Here is a 20,504-nt window from a genome sequence, read left to right on the forward strand (position 1 = left end):
TGCGGTAGCCGATTGCGGCATGACGATAGTGAGAGTGCGATTAGTATACAGTGCGTGCAAGTTTTCAGCTCTAGCACTGCGCTGCCGGTCATATGTAACGAATGATGCGTAAAATATCTTTATCTCCATTCTACGTCCCAGTTGGGGGTTAGGTACATGAATACGAAAGTATCACAACATATGAAAAAATGGAATATGTGAATATGAATTTTAAATGTGACCTTGATCGCCCGCAACAAGCAAAAATGGTACGGTACTGTATCGTAATACTAATGTTGCTCCCTGCAAGACACGTTAACACATACCTGCCCTTCTATCTTCACCTTCGCATCGCTAGAATCTGCCTGAGCCAATCATCGTCGATTGTTTTCGCACTCACGAGATACAAAATGTGCCGAATTACGGCACAAGCATGCTTGAGCAGGGCGGAAAGGGAAAGGAACAGAGGAAATTGTATAATAAATTGCACTTTACAGCATCAACTGCATACATCTCTCGGTCTTTCGGAAGTGGTGGCTCGTATGTGACAAAAACCGTCACACCCGCCGGCAAAAGACCGATATTTTTGTTCGGTTGGTTTGTATCGCTTATAAAAATTGTGACAAATGTGGCCAGCTGCCTGCTTGTTCGCGAAATGGATGGGTCTGTTTCCTGTACTTGAAGCAAAAAAAAAAAAAAAAACATACAAGAAATAATAATCATTCTTTCGTTGATATGGTTTCGTTGGTGCTGGTATGACATCATAACACCGGGCGGGTGGAGTTTGCCGTTTCTTTTAGTGTTTATGTACGATCCACCTGTCCGTCGGACGGATGCTGCAAAGCTGAAATGGCTGGGATGTTAAATTTAACAACGGCTTTAACTAACGCGACCACACCCATCCACCTTCTTATCAATGGCAAAGTGATTATGAATGCGAATACACGATCCCAATATGTTTGTGTGTGTATGTGTGTAAGTTGTCTTGGTTTTGCATACTCAAGGTGCAATACAATATTTATCAGACTCAGTGTTAATGTTTTACTGGCCTTATTTTTTATAATGGCAATCGATGGTTCTTCTCTGCTGTTTTATAACTGTGAACGATTCTACGTTTAGAGATCAGAAAAAGTGTATAAATAGTGGATGAGTGAAATATTGATTTGAATTTTTTATTCAAGTTTTTCTTTTACAGAAACTATGAGAATCACTACCATATTTAACAAGATGTGTTATTGTTTAACAGTTTAATTCTTGTAATAATGAACACTATATACTTTTATGAAAAAATGAAAACTCCTACAACATACTGTTTACTGTTTGAAGGTAATTTAACGTTGAGTGCAAAACTCTATACCGGAGTAATTCAATCTCCGATCAACCAATTTGATGAAGCACATGGCCCCCGCTATAAAGCATATTAAAAGTAGCTGCACGAAGATTCTACAGTATGTAGGCTAACAGTATTGCTGGCCGGTGCTAAACAGCATGTTGCTTTAATTAAGTTATCCGTATCTTTGTGTTCCCCATAAATATGTGGCCCTTTGTTGAGTGTTTTGCTTGTTTTTGCGTTCGACGCGCTCGCAGTGAATATAAACATGTTCTGCTACCAGAATCTTAAACAAATATCAATAATACCAGCAACAAAATTTACTTAATTGTCCCGTCACGGGATGAGTATTTGTTTACTGGCAACATTTAGTGTATGTTGTGATGCGTTTTGGTTCATTTTTTTAAAGTAAAAAACTTGAAATGAAAAGACTGGTGTATGATTAAAAAACTATATGAATGTGAAAAAATGATTTAGCAATGAACTATAAGGCGATGTGTGCGATTGGCTTGGAATCTATTCTTTTTTCTTACATAGTAAAAAAAGATATTCCCAACGATTTATTACAGCTGTCCGCACGCTGCTTTTGACAAAATTTAAGGATTTTAGTCTGCAGCAAATACATAAATATGTACATAACGATTGTGCAAAAACATGCAATAAAAAGAAAGTGAAGAACATGTTAAAATGAATCTTGAAATTTTGTTGCAAACAATAAGTTAAAAAAAGTTCTAAACATATCAAGCCTTCCGGTTATGTTATGTTCTTTAACTTTTTTGTATTTATAAAAAAATCAAAACATTTATATTTACACACAAAACGACTGAGTTATTCAAACAAGGGAAACCAGGTGCAACAATTGCAGAGTTTTATTAATTTTTATGATATACAGTATGTTTTTGTTGCATTGTGGGGGCGGCTCGGTGGTGCATGTGATAAACGGCGCCAGTCCACACGGCCGGACCGGGTTCAAATCCCATCCCGACCGTCCCCCCGTAGCAAGGACTGACTATCCGGCTACGTGGTAAAATAAGAGTCTAGTAAGCCAGAAATGGCCGGCGTGACCTGTGTAAGGTCGTTAAGCCAAGAAGAAGAAGAAGTATGTTTTTGAGTAAATGTTCATCGATAATTGATTGATTGGCTTAAAACACCTTTTTTAATTTTTTACAATGCATTCATTCTTTATTTTGCTGTTTTTTTTTACTTCTTATGAACTGCCATTGCTGGTTTTTATCAACAGATTATTTGTATCGTCGTATACAAGAAATTTCCTTTACATTAAATGACAAATGTAAAAGTAAATGACATTGAAAAACCATATCATATCACAACTTTTAATTGCACAATAATGGATGGGATGAAAGTGGTGAAAAATCATGTTTTCAAAGTATTTAATTTCAGCTCTTTGATTCCAAGAAATTGAGTTCTTATAAATAATTTATTTTTGGATAATTTTGTTACAGAAAACTCGAGTATTATGGTTAATAGTAGGTGCTAGGGTAAAATAAAATTTTAGAGACGTCGTTTAGGTAGGGGTTTAAACAAAATGAACCGATTGGATGTTTTTAAATAAGTAAACATTCAGTATTTTAAGTTATGCTTTGCGGAAATATTTTACAAAAGCTCTAAATAATCTATTTTTTCCATAAATCTGATATAATTAATGTAACTCAAGCGTAACTTGATTGGAATAATATTCTTATTATTAATTTAAGAAAAAAATCAATTATGAGCTGTAATGTTTATTAGAAATTATGGTAAAAATCGTAATTTTTATTTTTTTTTAATTTTTTTTTATTTTTATTTTTTCTATTGGTGATCAAAAGTGATTATAACGAACAAGAGGAAATAACGAACCATATGTTGTAACATTTAAATTTAGAAACATGCTTACATGAATTTGTAAATAATGTTAAACCAAAACTGCTCATGGAAGAATCGCTTGGTCTACGGAGAGTGCTCACTGTGTTGTAAATTCGGAAGCTCGAATTCGAACTACCGTGTACTTCCATTACTAATGGTAATTGCAACATCTGTTACCACTGAGAGCGATCTGAATTATATTCTCTAGTACTCAAAATAATATACATTATAAAGCATAAAACCCGTTCGTTGTATTGTCGTTTACAAAAAAGTAATACAGGAATATATATTGTTTCGATTGTGTTATTTTTCTTTTTGGTTACCATGATGTTTACCACGATAAAGGGAATTGGCTTACGTACCTTATTGGTTTACTACGGGAGAATGATCCGAATTAGAGTTGGTACTAGTCCTGTCGTGTGAGTCCAGCATAAGCCGCTGCAATACAGTACTCATCGAGGCGATTCCAATGCTAAACTTTATTCATTTATTTATTTAACTTTATTTATCGTAACTCACAATAATGATACTATGATCAATTTTAGGGAAATTGTAACCTGTTTTATTTTTGTGTTTCAAATTTAAAATAAAACTAGGAAATGACTGAATAACTGAGTTCCACAGTTTTAGGAACTCATCTTGGCAGTTGGGAATAAATTTCGTCGTCGGAGAGAAATCGTTGAAATGAGCTACCGCTGATCAGAAGGGTCATGTGTAACAAAGTGGTTCTTGTCTTGGCTAAGCATTCGAAAAGAGCGTTACGATACGTTACGTTATATCCCGTGATAGAATCTGTTCATGATACTAGAACAATGTAACAATTTAATAATCTAATTTAGTTGATTTATCAATTTTTGGGTAACCAATAATCTAGATAATTACTGAGAAAAAAACAAATGAATTTCTTTCACAAAAATGGGTCGCTGATTCCGGTTCACTGGTTAAATTTGGCATGTCAATGTATTCCAACCGTCTCGCAAGGTTTACAAAATTTCTAATGCAACAAAATGTGCACTACATTATAGTTTTCACTGTATTTCATCCATTTTATTCAGTGCAATCTGTAAAGGATTGGATGCAGCTGAACATAAATATATTTTTTTTTTTTTTTTTTTTTTGCTCGGTTAGAACGGCCTGGCCGTATCAAGACTTATTTTACCACGTAGCAGGATAGTCAGTCCATGCTACGGGGAGACGGTCCGGATGGGATTTGAACCCGGTCCCTGCCGTATGGACGGGCGCCGTTTTTCACATGCACCACCGGGCCGCCCCGACATAAATATATGCAGCCTGGAAATTTTCTGATAATGTAGCGTTGCGAAATGTTGCACACTAAAATATGTTTCAATAAGTCAATTCACTATAAATTTAAATTTTGTAGTTTTACAAAACTAAACAAATATTATAATATTTTTCTTGAAATTTTGTAGGTGGACGCTTGATTGCTTGCAGCGACAAAAACAAAAGATTCGTATTTAACCCGAAGTCACATGGATTCAAAAAATCGTGTAGTTAACACGTTTTGGTTCAAATATTTGCAGTAAAAATTTCAAGATTAAAACTTGTCTTTGTTCTGTATTTTTAAGTCGTTTAAAGACAACTAAATAGAAATGTTTCTCTTTTTACTAAAAAAGTACACATGTTCAAATTTACATAGTAATTATTATCGTTAGTGTACTTATGTGTTATAGATTTATTACACATCTTCAAATGGAAAATTATGTGTATTTATATAAGGAATTATGCTGAACCATATAAATTTACTATAATGGAAAGATTGGTTGAGAAGAAATTTGACTATATTTCAGAATTAGATTGGCTCTATATTGAGATATATGAGATAGTTATTTGGAACTAGAGTTCTGGTTAGTTAACTTCGTATTGCAGTTTTGGAGATGTGTTTGACTTTATCTTTACTTTGAATTTTGTCAGAAATTGGCACAACTTGTAGCAGCAACAGCCAAGTAATCAGTAACACCCTTTTTGTTTACGACAGCCATAAATATCAACGAATTTTTCTGTCTTTGGACGCGTTATGCTGCTGATTACTGGAGGGTTGAGAGAATCATTCAAAACACTGTTCCCTACGATAAATAGTTGATTAATGAACACTTATCAGACATTCAGATAGCTTTACGGATATAGAAACATGTTGAGCGAAGTGTTTTGTTTAGCTCAACTGGTCTTTTACTGTTGTCCTTTATGCTGCAGGAGGGCTAAAAACATATTTATGTAAAGTAAATGCTGCCGTTTTGTTTGCATGATTGTTACGCTAATTTTTCCTCGATCTTTCGGGCGGAGTTATGGAGAAAGGCGTTAGAATATATGCGTTCGGGATGCGATAAAATTTATGTTGACACTTTAGCTAGGCTCTAATGTCCTGCCGCATGGAGGCTGTGCGGTGAACATGGAAGTGTGAGCTAATGGCGATAATTTCATACGAACGGGAGGAACAGCATCCTAGGGAAGCTCGCTAAATGGTTCGTTTTAGTCAGTGTTGGCCATTAAAGAACATCATTATAGGCCCATGAATGTTAGTTTGATTTATAGAGCGTGGAATAAAATGGCACGCGGGACTCGCTTCCGGAACGCCCATTAGCTATGAAGTTTAGTATGCATCAGGATCTCTGCTTGAGGCGGGTAAGTGTGAAACGACGGTTCGGTCGATGACGCACATCTGCTGTATTTGGTGTCAATGTATTGAATATAAGTGTGAATTCAGTAACGGTGTGTAATTAGTGCATCAGTCCGGTTTTGACATGATTCCGAACATGATACCCGATCGGTTCACATTGAAGGCGCACCTTAAGCTTGGGATAGGATTAATGACATACCGTACGAATAAATACGAGTTCCTCAGCTCAGCTAAAGCAAGCTCCACATACCGTGGAGGTAAATTTGAGGTTATCAAACAGTACGACCTAGGGTGCTGGAGGGCGAGGGAGACTATATGTCTTTTTTTTCTTTTTCAGCTTTCTTACGTTCATCAAAAAGGTAAAGAATTTCACAAGTGCACCATGCACCGCATCGTTCCCTCAAAACGGATGGCCAACGGTTTCCGTGAGCGATAGTGTTGTTGTTCCCATTATTCTTGTTATTAAAGTTTCATCGCGTGAGCATTTCGCGATATCATCTCTCTCGCGCTTAAATCACGGTTACGGATACGACAGCTTGGCCTTTTTTTTGGGGTCCACAGTCCGTTCATTTGGTTTTGGCAAATAATTTATCTTCATTTTATTTTATTTTACCGTTTTTGCCACCTTTTCGCTTAAACCCTTGCCCGAATGCTCATTATAAGCAAATTTGACATGTGAATACGTGTCGTTGACACTTGTGCTACGCTACGCTTACGCGTGTACCTTCTATCTGGAACGTCCCGTTCAATCGAAAATGATGATCGACTGCCTCGCTGGTGAAGAATGCTGCATGAATGATATTCAATTCCGTTGACCTCATTTTTGCTCAGCGTTGCCTGGTTGAAGAAGTTATTGCTTTTCGTATTTTTAAGTTTAAATAGAATGCAGTATTACTTTAGAAAAAAACTGCGGCAAAAGTAGTGCAATCCGCGTGCAAGTATTTGAGTTGCTTGCAATCTCACGACAAAAAAAATTGGGCAGTGTAGACAAACCATTCTGAAATTCCCACGCTTATTTATGAAGAGGAAGTGAGCGATAGGTTTACCCGCTTGGTTTGGCTTTCTGCAAACTGAAACGTTTTAATTTAAATTATCTCACTCACACGTGAATCATGCCAGAGTGCTTTGCGGTGGTTCGCAAACTATGTCCATCTCGTATGTGGCCACTCCGTATCTCGGTGTATCTTATCGCATTAATGTAAGACGGTGATATGGTGACGGTAAAGCATTGCTCATCCTCAACTCCCGGAGGGACGACGCATGGGTACGCCTTCTGTTGTCCATTAGTAGAGCATAGGACCCACAATCACCCCTGAAGAGCAATTTGAGATGTTTTATGATCTTCTGTAGCTGGGCAGTTAGTTGAGAGCAAATCTTAATATAATTTTGACATGTTATTGTACGGTGTGAAAAAATGTTACGATACTGTAAAGAAACTTAAATGCTATGCAATTTTTAAATAGAATACTTTGCGTATTATTTTCTAGCTAGAAATAAAATATTGTAGTCGGAGTTAAAAAGATAAATTAGTTTAAAGATTTTATAAAAAATTAGTTTTTTTTTGGCGTAGATCGCCAAACTACGCTAATAAGACTACCATTAGTCATAAGAAAGCAAAACATATCTCGAGGGCATTCCGAACGCATTGCTTCTGCGCCCGTGACATACGCCTTCTCCGAGACGAAGATTTGTTTTCTTTCCTCTTTTTTTGCCTACCACTCCGGTGTGGCGGTCAATAAATAGAGCGTTTTTATGGTTCACGTGAATTCATTAATCCAGTAACAGTGCGACGAGCAGGAAAGACGAGCTGAACGGTCACCCGACTTGCTTCGAAAAGGCGGGAACTGTTTTTTTACCTTGCGGCTCATCGCAAATCTCACACATGGGGCACAACGAGCGCATATAGTGCGCCCGTATTCTTGCGGGTGAATCTTCTTCCCCAAAAGCCTTCGCGCTAAGTGGATGGGTTTTGATTGTGCAATTAAGATAGGTGGATGGAAGCCCGGGTGTGTGTGCCCGGTTATACTCACGCATCTCCTCGTGACATTCGGATGGGGTTCGGTTGCCATGGCTCGTAAATTGTACGTTTCAGGATGGCAGCTTTGGTTCACAAGTGGTTCCCAACGATGGTTTTTGGGGAAGTTGAATGTCAGAAATTGGACCAGTAAAAGTAGATGGTAAATGTAGGAATGAAAAGTGAAACAGTTTATATAATGAGATGATCTATTTATGAAATGTATATGTACGGGTAAGTAGTAAGGTGGGAATTTATTTTTGCGCTAATTACAACACTATTTTTATACCAATCCAGGGCGTCATGGACACAATATTTTAGAAGATTAAATTAATTCATTCAATGATCTACTATCAAGGATCAGTCACTTTTGCGTGTTAGTTATAAGCTTCCTCTACGACTTTCCAGTCACATTTGGACTCTGTTTTATGAAACACCTATCGTTCCGATGGCGGGAAGTGAATAGCACCCTGGAGCATGTTACTCTTATTTAATCGATGATTCGTGAAACATCTCTCTCTCATACTAATCGCTCGCTTCTGTTTCGTTGTATTCACCATACAGGCTGGTTGATTGACTTCACCTGGAATCTCCTTATGTCCGGCCAGAGTAGGGAGGCAGCAGCGAAATAGAAGCATGCTGTTATAACCGAAATGGTAGCAATCAAATTTATTAAACTAGATTTTCGCTAATGAAACATTTCAGCAGCAGTAATAATTTTCATTTAAAATATCACCTATCACTATCGGCCGTTAGGAAATCGTCCTCGGCCTGCGCGACCCACCGTACGTCAAGGAGAATATTCCCATCCCACGGCACCCCACGGCTGAGGCAAATATGTTGTGGCCCTGTTCGTGTATGAATCAGCACAGGTTCACCCTGAGCAAATGGGAGGAAGGCTTAAGCATTCCCTCGGCATGCTCGATCGAGCTAATGGACTGGCTCACACCGACTGACACTGGGCACATTTAAGCGCAGCGATCACGTTGAATGGCACGTACAGCTGCAAACAGGGATGATGATGATGTTCACGATGATTGAATCTGGCAAACGGCTCGGTCCTAGTTAAAGTAAACGGCAAGTTTCTAAATGCTTTGTTTTGCGGCGAACGATGCGCGGATGTAGCATGGAGATGTCTCCATTGGTAAACTCCCAGCATAACGACAATGCCGGCTAACGGTAGATATAGTGCCCAGTGCCTTGGCGCTGGCTCTGGTAGGGTTCAATAAAGGCTTCGAATATTTTGCTGTTGTGATTAATAGATTTTGCAGGCTTGTATCAGTACACAGTACTACATCGGTAGAGCTGAGGTGGATGATCATTTGTGAACACGAAACCCCAATGACAGTACTGTCAAGGATGCTACAGGTCGGTAATAGGTTCAGTAGTGTGATGAAGTTTTTCTACTGTGGAAAATTAATTTGCTCTTTTTCAAACCTATTTTATAGATTGCAACATTTTACCTACAAAACAAACATAAACAGCTGGTTGAAATTGAGTAGAGCAACTATCTGACAGCAAAGGTTCTATAAAACAAATCATTACGATTGTCTTCAGTTAGGCTTATACCGAATACCGAGGCTCTTATAATCGCATCGCTGCAATGATCCGATCGGAATAGCAATATTCAAAATGTAGATCAATGAAAATAAAATAATAAAATGGTTACCGCTTCCACCCGTTTCGTTCTCACATGGTACGTGATTTGATTGATCTCGGAACGCATTTCTCTTTCATTTTCTGCACCCTCTTCTGCAGCGATTGATCGTACGAGCTACCGAACATCTTCCAGTCACCGAGTGAATGTGATTGAAAAAAAATCTACTTGCCGACGAGATAGTGGCTCGTAAAACGATCTGGATAACATAAAGTTTTCCTATTATTAAATTAGATACTTTTAATGATTTAGATTCCGATCCGGGGACCTTGCGATGACTGAAAGTTGACCATCAGGAGCGGTCGGTCGGTATTGTGTGCAATAAATTCCGTACGAAAAAATAGATTTTTAATTGACTCCCTAAGATAATAATATGGATCACTGGGTAGGAGTATAAAGTTGGAAGTTGGTCGTTCGCTTCCTTCACCCAACATACACCAAGTTGGCTCACAGAACGGAATCACATCGTTTGCCACAGCTCCATTCCCTCCGCACAGCTCCACCGTTACGGGATGGTTGGCGCAGTTTTGCGTATCGGGTGCAATAAATCTGCTAACTGTCGTCGTACCGTGATTCTCCCGCTGACGTGCAAAAGTTAGTTCGGAATCCAGCTTCGTTGTGAATGATATTGGATTGAAATACTTATTTCGCTTGTTAAAAGATATGCAACGCATAAAAGTCATGCGGACTCGCTCGGTAAGGTCAGTTTTATTGCCTTTGAAGCTGGTATGATGATAACAATCTAGGCAGTAGCATTGACCCTGACTGGAAGTCTTTGAATTTTATTGCACGGCTCTACAAAAAAGGTATCTCACAAACTGGAGCACATGCGGCACGAATGAAACATTTACTCGTTAGCAGCCTTTCTGTATCGTCTTCGGTTCTGGATCGTATTGATGAACCTCAGTCAATGATTAATCATTCTTTCGTGTTTGCTGCTTGTGTGAGTTTGTATTCGCCACTGGTCAAAATCTATTCCAGCACGGATGCAGCTGAATGTGAACTGCCGACATCGCATGCGTTAAGCATTTGTTTTACTTCTTTTTTGAGATAATTCGTCACAGATATAGGTAGGGATGGCCTTCTGTTGCGCTGCAGCGCGGTCATCGAAAAATCATTGAACTGTTCCGATTCATCTTTGTCTGTCGTAGAAGTGAAATCCTCCTGCCGAAACTTTGCGCTGACACAGCGGAACCGAAACAATGCAAATGCACTCGAGAATGAGTAATGACCGGTGCAAATATGGACTTCGTGCTGTGGGACAACGACCGCTTCGCAAGACCGTATCGGGCGAAACAAATGCATCATTCTTGGATGCAATTTTCGTGCTGTTTGTCGTTTTCGATCATCCGTTTGGTGTTCCTTTTTATTTGCCCTCAATAGGACAACTAATCGGTTCTGGTCAGTTGGTATTTAGTACGGTTAAGGGAAGGTTTTTGCACACCCTTGGTACCAATCAGCCGGAATGTTTTGTTAATGATGGACGAATGGAGTATGGCGAATCAAGGAAATCGTAAAATGACCATCTCTCGTAAACACGCAAGGTGTTTGTTTTGGTTGTCAACTTTCGTTGCACACCTGAAATGAGTTTTAAAAATATAGACTTAGGAACACAATACGTGCGGATTTGCAGCTTGCGCCAAAAAAATGTTGCGCATTTTTTAGTTTGAAAAATAAATCTCTGATTTAAACAAGTACCTATTACGGGTTTTGCAGTAATTAAATAAATTGAATTATGATTTATAAGAATATGTGGTTAATGTAAATTTTGTGTAATATTTCAATACATAAACAGATCAAAATTTAGCTGATGGTGAAATTAATTGATAATTTGTTCTTAACATTTTTTGTTTTTGTTTACATTTGATTCAGGTAATAGGACTGATAAAGCATATTACACGGAACGGTAACTGACACCACGTAAAGCAAAAAACTTGAAAAATTAATGGCGAGTTTGTCTATGTATTTATTAATCTAAATTACAATACTTTTCTTGTTCCCCGTAGCAAGTACTGACTACCAGCCTATGTTGGAAAACAAATCGTCGACATGAACTTAGATGTCGTTAAACAAAAACTAACTTTCATAAAAAGTTTGTTTTCGTTTACAATATAATCATAATCATATCATTGACACTTCTCGAGAAAATGGTCGAATTTTGGAAAACAATCTTAACTGATATAGGTACACAAAATAACTTGGCGTTTCTATTTGTATGAAAAACTAGCAACGGACAACGTCAAAATGATTGAAAAAAAGTGGAAGGTATCTTAGGCTGCAATAACATGAACTCAAATGGTTGCTGTAGTGAGGACATATGAATAAGCCAAACGTTTTTTCCCTCGATCTTACAACTAACATAAACAACATTTTCTTGACTTTATCATCAGTGAAAAAAATTCTACAATATGAAAAATCAATTATACTTCATTCCGAGCATAGCGTGTATCCCGTACACGAGGAACGATTGAGATTTGAACCCCGATCACGTGTGTTATTCAGCCATGTGTTACCGAATGCACTATTCGACCGATAGCATGAGCAAAATGTTCAAAGTATACTCAATTAAGCTGAGAAATGACCCCGCAAGTAGAAGTTACGAGTCAGTTAAGAAATGTAAGTCGCATGTCAAAAATCGTTGGCTGGTTGCTCTCCATATAAATTACCTAAATTTCATACTTAATCTTTGTCCAAGGATGGGCTATCATCTTTGTCTGTTCATGATCACTTACATCGCTCCTCTTTCCGATCTTGGTAATGCTCAATGGCAATGGAAACATTTACTTTTATAAGCTTTTAAATCTGACGCTGATACGTGTTCGAAATCAATATAAAAATGTAAATTCGCGATCATAATTTTCGGAACCGGCCAACCGTACCAATCGCGTGTGCCCATCTACAACCACTATCTCGGGGTATATTGTCCGAGAGCAATATTTGGATGACAGTATCTCTCTTAAACTTTGCTTTCGGCAAAAAACCCAGACAGTACGGATTTCAACGAAGCTGCATTGGTTCGAATTTACAATCGTTCTAATGTGAATACATATTTTCACACTTACTCATGTCCTTGGAGACTTATCGTGTGCTTGAAGTTTGTGAGTGCGATCGTTTAGTCCAACACCTAGCCCAAATGGAATTTCCAGGAAGGGATGGTTTAACAAAATTCCCAATCAGATTGACCTAGAATCATGAACAGGATTCTTGAATCCCGATATGAAAAGTTAAAAAAGGTAAAATTAAATGCCAAATGTCTTGGAGGATTCAGGTGCATCTGAAACAAGTTTTTGTGTATTTTTTTATTATCGTTTCAATGTATCTTACAAAATACTAACAAAAAAAGGTGTTGCAAAGTCACAAGCATGGACGGTATTTATGAGACGAATAAAACGTAAAGTTATTCACAGTTCGCGACAAGAAAGCTCTTCACAGACATTAACGCCGATACTACAACGACGCAAAACGTGTTTGTAGTGCGAATGCATTATACAAGGTGTGTCGGAAGACATGCGGGAGTGAAGAAAGCTGATATAATGATGCATCTCTTCATAACAAACGAGAGTCATGCTGTCAGTGCATTAAAAAAAACTCCTTGATTCTTTTGCTTAACAAATGAACATTGATTTAAAAAAGTTGAAAACATATAAGAGGCTCATTAGATTTTTTGTTATCAAATAAGATCTGGATGGAAGTGGAATATTATTTTTAATAATTGTTCTATTGGCATTATTGTACAGTTCTCAAATCCTTTTAGTACCACAAAAGTGTAATGAAATTAAAATTTGGAACATAAAAGCTCATCCACTTAAAGTATAGACGCGTCTAATTTGTTTTTAGCTTTTGCTTTTAAATGATGTATGTGTAATTTCTTACTCACACTATGTTTGATTTTAAAATGTCCCTCGAAACTAGATCGATTGCCCGATGAGCAGTCAAGGCACAATGGGGCAATTACTCAGTACGTGCTACGATTGCTCAGCTAATATTTACATTTCAAGTGCCAAGGTCCATTATTGGACGGTACCACAAAGTCCAAGGCAACAAAGGCTAGGCCCACGCGGAGAGCACCAAGATGAGCTGGTTTTCGTTTCGAACTATTTTAATGTTTCGCAAATATTTGTTCAGACGCACGCACTCGACGGTCGATCGCTCTTTAACTCTAAACGGTCAATTGCTAGAGCTACGCTTCATGAGATTGGGCCAATTTAGCTGTGTGTAGTATTTTGTTTTCAGACTAACGACAAATGGCCTTACTCTGTTTGATCGGCTCGTTTTCTAGATAATGCTCGTTGTTCCACTCTCGACTCTGTCACTCTCACGCGTTCCATTCTGCAACGCGTTAATACCGCTTCTGGACCACCTTTCATGATGGGCTGGGGAAATATTTTGAGGGTTCAACGGGCCCATTGCGCAAGCGTAAATACATATCATCCCTACCAAAAGCAACCTCATCGATGGGCATGTGAAAATTTATTAACCTCATAAAAGTCGCTCTGCTCGTCGGTCAGCATACAATGTCAACCGTTGCGTGTGAAGGGTCCGTGGCGACGATTTGTTCTACTAGTCCCCTAACAGCCGAGTCACGGAAGCCCGCACTCGAGACTACCCTCTCGTAAGTGCCGTACAGATATCCTTTGGTTGCCCTGTATTGCTACAAACAAAAGTAAAACCAGTAAGGGACAACGCAGCAACACATCAAAACATTGTTAGAAATTCATAATCAATGCTAGCTGACTGAAGGAACTCGTAGCGCTGCTATCCTGTCTGGCTGCGCAAAGGCGAGATCGTTTATTGTGTCTGTACAGTTTTCGGGTGTTCTTTTTTTTCGACTTCCATTCGGGTTCTGTTACCGCTGCTGCTCCGTTTGTTGCTCCTGCGGCCTACGGTTTGGTCTCTTTCACCGTTTGACACCTTGGGATCATAAATTATGCTTCATTGAGTAATGAAAAATTGTCACGCTGCCAAACGAAGGAGAGATGGCGTCGTCTAAAGGTTCGGCTTGTTGTCCCAAACGGCGTATCCATGGCTAGGCACTCGGAACGACCTATTGCATTTTGCGAACAATGCCATCCGGACTGGTGGTGTGTTCGAATATTTGTAAATATTTACACACAACGGTGCGATACAATACTATTGTTTGTTTTCGAGGGATGGGTCAAAGTTTTATACCGTTTTGATGAACTGAAAGGCATATGATCGACTTTGTTACTGTACTGTTGTGATTGTCGAGCACTATAAGTCCGTCATATAAGACATACGTTGTTGGTTGACCATTAGTTCTTGGTTTGTCTTTGTGGTAATGGTTTGAATTACGTGTATGTTTTCGTAACAATTTTTTACATACATACTTGAATGTAGAAACTTATGACCTAGGATTTCTCTATCTTTCTGACTTACTAGACTTATTTTACCACGTAGCAGGATAGTCAATCCTTGCCAAGGGAAGACGGTCTGGATGGGATTTGAATCCCGGTCCTGTCGTGTGGAACCGGCGGCGTTTATCACATACATCACCGCCTATCATGTTGTGTAAATAAAGTCAAAGAGAGCCTTTTAAGATTGTAATGCCTCACTGGAATGAAGATACACTTCAAAGAACTGTACTGGTAGATGTTTGTTGATTAAAATTTTGCTAAATGTAGTTGTATGAATGTATGGCTAAATATATTTCTGAAACAGTCAAGCATTAAATTTCATTGCTTTCACAATATGTTGACATAATGAATACTCAAATAACTCGAAAAAAATTGGCAAAACAATTAAAACAACCCTTTTCTTCTGTGGTAAAAGGCGCAACGTTTTTGCCACAGTAATGAAAGTTAAACAACATTCAGAGTTTATAAATGGGATTTTTTTAACATTTTTTTAGGGCTGATCGTGATTTGAGAAAGATCTCTATACCGTAAAGGAAAAACTAGACTTGTATTGGAATTTTGTATTGGTTTAATATGTTAGCGTATTTGTTTAACATGTCATCAATTCTAAAATAATATGTTATCCTTTTCCATCTCGCAAAAATCGATTGTGGATATAACATTTTAATATGCTGTTATTTTCTGCTCGTATCGATTGCTTTCGTTCATTCTGGTATTAAATCATACAAACTGTCTCATTTGCACGCACGCTGATGTATCTGATGGAAAGACTTTTTTGTTGTTATTCAAACTTTCAAAAAAGCAACAAAACAAGTTGTTCTCTGGATTGACCCATTACCCGAACAAAGTGCACGTATACGGTACTGTATGGCCGCTCCTTAGTATTTAATTCCTTCGGGGTTACTTACTGCCACGAAATGGACATAAATTTGCGTCCAAGTTTATCGTGTTTCGTATATTGTAGAATTAATTGGAATACATATTTTTCGGCACCGATTCCTCTGCTTTCGTCTTTTTTACTTCACCCGTGTCCTTCGACAGCTGAGCAATTGGGATCGGATACTCGGACCAATCAACTGGGTGCTTACGGTGTCAAATGTAGTTGTGCGAAAGGTTTTTCAGTTCCTTGATCCTGCGAATGCCGGAATCACGCATTTACCTTAGGCTCAGTTTGAAATTGTGGATAGTAGTAGTAGTAGTAGTATTTTATTATTTCAGCTTATTGTATATTTATAAATTTCATTGATTCTGGTTTTCTATACTTAAAACCTTAACACAATATTGATAAACCTAACTATACGCGGACATTTTTGAGATTTTTTTCATTAATAAATTTGTAAACTATGCCGTTGGGAAAAATTTGCAAAAAAACCCAGGAGTTGCTTTTCTTAATTTTGTTCCTTATATCTAGCTTATGATTATTAAGTAATAAACCTATCATAATTGCTATTCTAACCACTATCTTATCCTAATTTCAAGTTCTAAGATATGTACATTTTTCATTATATCTATGTAAGGCATTTGATAGAAATAGTTCAATTTTAGGTAGTTTAGTTCGATCATGTATATCCTTGGTACTGTGCCAAGGAGGCAAGTTCAAAATTCTTTTTATGTATTTATTTTGGTAAACTTGCAGTTTTTTGATATGCATTTCCGCGCAATTTGACCAGATTGGTGATGCATAAAGAATAATTGGTCTTATAATAGTTTTAAACAGTAGTATCTTGTTATTTGTGTTTAATTTCGATTTCCTATTTACGAAGCAGTATAGCGAATTTAAGACTTTTTGACCAGAGCACAATTTCTCTTCAATGTGTTTTTTAAAAGTTAACCGTTTATCTAACGTGACACCTAAGTATTTGACATCATTCCCCCAAGCAATATCCGTGTTATTTATTTTTAAGGGTCGATTTGGAATTTTCTTATTACTAGTACATCTAGTGAAATAAATAGCCTCAGATTTTATATCGTTAATTTTTAATTTCCACTCATTGCAATATGAAACATATTTCTCTATACCCTTGTTCAGATGTCGTATGATGGTAGCGGGGCTCCTTGCCGAGGAACTGATAGCAAAATCATCCGCAAAGGCATACCGTTTGGAAGATTTCATTTTGGGGATATCAGCTATGAAAATGTTAAACAATGTTGGGGACAGTACACTTCCTTGTGGCACTCCAGCTAATGGAGTGAAGGTATTCGAACAGGAAGAATTTAAGTGTACTGAGCATTGACGGTTAGTTAGGAATGAATGGATAATCAAAATATCTTTAGGTGGAAAATTGAAACAGATTAGTTTGTAAATTAGACCATAATGCCAAACTGTGTCGAATGCCTTTTCTAGATCAAGAAGTATTAACCCTGTAGATTTTTTCTTGCAGCGATTAGATTTGATTGTGTTAGTGAGTCTTTGCAGTTGATTCACAGTTGAAAGTCCTTGCCGGAAACCAAATTGGTAATGCGGGATAATGCTATTGGTTTTTAGATGTTGTGTAATTTGTTTTCCAATTAATTTTTCTAATATCTTACCAAGACAACTTAATAAGCTGATAGGCCTGTAATTTTCTGGATTTTTGTTGTCTTTTTTTGGTTTTGAAACAGGGATTATTTTGGCTTTTTTCCAAGCAATCGGAAAGTAATTTAATTTGATACAGCAGTTGAATATGAACGTTAGATAAATAATTGCTTTTTTAGGTAGTTTCTTCAGCGAACGATTGTTTACTAGATCTAGTCCCGTTGATTTTTTTGCTTTAAGTTTTGATACAATAGATTTAATTTGCTTTGGTTTGTAAGTGAGTAAGGAATTCACATTGGTGTTAGATTCGTGATATTCTAGAAATTTGTTCACTATTTCTTGTACTTTAATAGCGGACGGGCTAGCGTTATTTAGAGTAGCATTGTTGGCTTTTTCAAAATGAAATTTAAGTGCTTCGCATTTTTCATTTTCAGTAGTTAAGAGGTTATTGTTATGTTTAAGAGGGGGTATGGAATGAACATTTCCTTTCATTATTTTAACAAACTTCCAGATTCTGTCATTGTTAGGTCCTGTATTCATTACCATGAGGTTTTGGGTCCACGCTTCGTTACGAGCCTGTTTGATTTCAGATTTTATTTCGTTAGTCAATCTATTGTAGTATGTCCTAAGTGCTAGGTTCCGCCTGTCTCTTTGCCAACGACGCCTGAATATATTACGTTTTTTAATTTTGGATAGTATTTCATTTGGGAGAATTAATTGATATTTATCCGGAATAGTATAAGGAACGCTTTTTGAATGAGCAGTGTTGATTAGATTTGTTAAATGATTGATCATTTGATCTATTTGCGATGTATTGTTAATGTTATTTAAATTAAGATCGATTAAGTTAAGTGCATTGTTTATGTAAGTTTGATATGCGGACCAATTTGCCTTGGAATAATTAGGTATGCCTTTCGATGATCTGCTATTTACGTTACATGTTTTTAGTTTAAACTGAACTGGTAGGTGGTCGGAATCGAAGTTAGTGCTAGTCTTGGGTTCAGATATTACATGCAGACCATTGGTCATCACTAAATCTAAAGTAGAGTGAGAACGATTTGGATCTTTTGGATAATAGGTTGGGTCGTTCGGGTGCATGATTGAAAAACTACCTCTTTGAATTTCATCATAGAGGATCTTTCCCATCCGATTTGACCGAACACAATTCCATAACTGGTGTCTAGCATTAAAATCGCCACAAATTAAATAACTTCCACGGATACTACTTAGGGATCGGATGTCACGACGGAAACTTTTAGAGTCAGTATTACTACCTGGGTTATATATCGATATGATATTGATGCATCCTAGTTTTGTGGATATGGAAATCCCTATTGCTTCGATAACTTTTAGCCTAGGGAGCTTCAGGTCAAGATACTTTATATTCCTTGCAATAACGATTGCTACTCCTCCTTTGTCTCCAGGTGTTCTGTCTAGCCTAAGTATTTTAAAGTCTGGGTGCGAAAATCGCATGTTTGGCTTTAAAAAAGTTTCGTTTAATGCTGCTATGTCAATTTTTGTTGAAACTAGAAAATTGAAAAATTCTTCTTTCTTATTAAGAACGCCATTTGCATTCCAATATAATATTTTAAGATGTTTCTTATTTTCCATTTGAAAAACAGTACTTAGCGGTGATTTGTACAATCACAGTTATAAGGTCTTTTTTGGAGTTACATTGGCTTAAATGGACGAACACATCTTCGACGATCTGACCTATCTCGCTGAGGTCAATCTCATTGTTGATTTGCGTATTTGATTTGAACGCATCGGCATAGCTTCTAGTCTTGGTTGTGTTAGTATTATTTCCAATGATATGACTAACCTTTGGAAGCGGAGGGAAGCTGCGATGGTCTACTTCGAATTTTGTAGGCGTAGTTTTTTTCTCCTGCACTTTGACTGTCTTTATAGCTGGGCAACCGTAGTAGTTGGCAGTGTGGTGGTCACCACAGTTTGCGCATCGCAGCTTAGCTGGAGCAATTTTACCATCTGGGCTCGTTGTCGATTTACTCAGCGGACACATGTTGGATTTGTGTGATTCTGCACACTTTACGCACACAGGGGCGCGATAGCAGTTTGCTTCACCATGACCATATTTCTGGCAATTGTGACACTGGATGGGTCCTCGTTTGTGAGAGTAATATTCGAAGTATACTCTGTGGTGGTTTACCACCGGTACTTGTTTTAGTTCCGCAAGCGTTATTGAAGCTTTGGCGAAATGTAATAGGTACATTGCCTGGTCATCGTACTTCTTTTTCCGAATATTTAACGTTTTAACTGCACATGGTTTGATGTTACATTCCGCTAATGCGGCTGTTACTTCTTCTATCGGCATTTCGGGGAGACCGAATAAGACAACTTTCGTTGTGCGATCTTCAGGCAGTTGATGTGTATAAAATTGAATCTTTTGTGCCTTAAATAAATCGACGACTGTTTTAAAGTCGTCCGCATTTGTGACCTTCACAGTTATGCCATTTGCAGTAGTATTGGTGGTGTACTTAACGACGCCCGAGGAAACGATTTTTTGGTGAACTACACCGACGGATGTACCTGTTACCATTATGGGAGGTATGTGAAGATCCTTCTTCCTCATAGGAGTATTATTTGATAAGGAAGGACCTTCCTCATCGTCACTTAGAAGCTCAAACGAATTGCTCACCGTCACAGCATTCGTTGGTGTAGGCTTTTTTGGCTGGCCCGTTCGGTGGTATTGAGCCAGCGACAATGTAGTGGTGCCACGTTTCGACATGCTTCTTTTGCTTCGGCCCATCTCTGTGGGCCGATCACAGCTTCTCTTACGAACACGAACGGTACTTATTTTTTTTTTTTTTATCCTTCACTTGTATTTCTCTCGTAGATGAGTTGATCTCGATAGAGTGCGTCCGATCAGCTCGGAGGTTGACAGTGAACTGATTGAAATTGTGGAACGTTTTGTTTGATGATGGTTTTTAATTTGCTTTTCGTTCAAAATGAATGCATTAAAAATGATAAAACATATTTATTCATTTAATTGAGTTTTTTTGTGTTTATTGTTCTCCAAAATTTGCAAAGAGATTTATAAATTTCTTAGAACACCATGTTTACATTTTACTTAAGACAGTATTGTTTAAATATTTCTTTCTCTATTTTATCAATTTTT

The 20,504-nt window shown here is 37.7% G+C and overlaps 1 long non-coding RNA gene across 1 annotated transcript in view; it reads left to right on the forward strand.

The window, feature by feature from the left end:
• The window catches only part of LOC125769928 (uncharacterized), a 141,387-nt gene extending 138,970 nt beyond the window's left edge, over positions 1-2,417 (forward strand). The window contains exon 2 of the long non-coding RNA XR_007419118.1: positions 2,384-2,417. This is a non-coding gene — a long non-coding RNA (uncharacterized LOC125769928). The remainder of the gene's footprint in view (positions 1-2,383) is intronic.
• Positions 2,418-20,504: the final 18,087 nt, after the last annotated feature.

Source organism: Anopheles funestus, chromosome 3RL, assembly GCF_943734845.2.
Source record: "Anopheles funestus chromosome 3RL, idAnoFuneDA-416_04, whole genome shotgun sequence".
NCBI classification, from domain to species: domain Eukaryota; kingdom Metazoa; phylum Arthropoda; class Insecta; order Diptera; family Culicidae; genus Anopheles; species Anopheles funestus.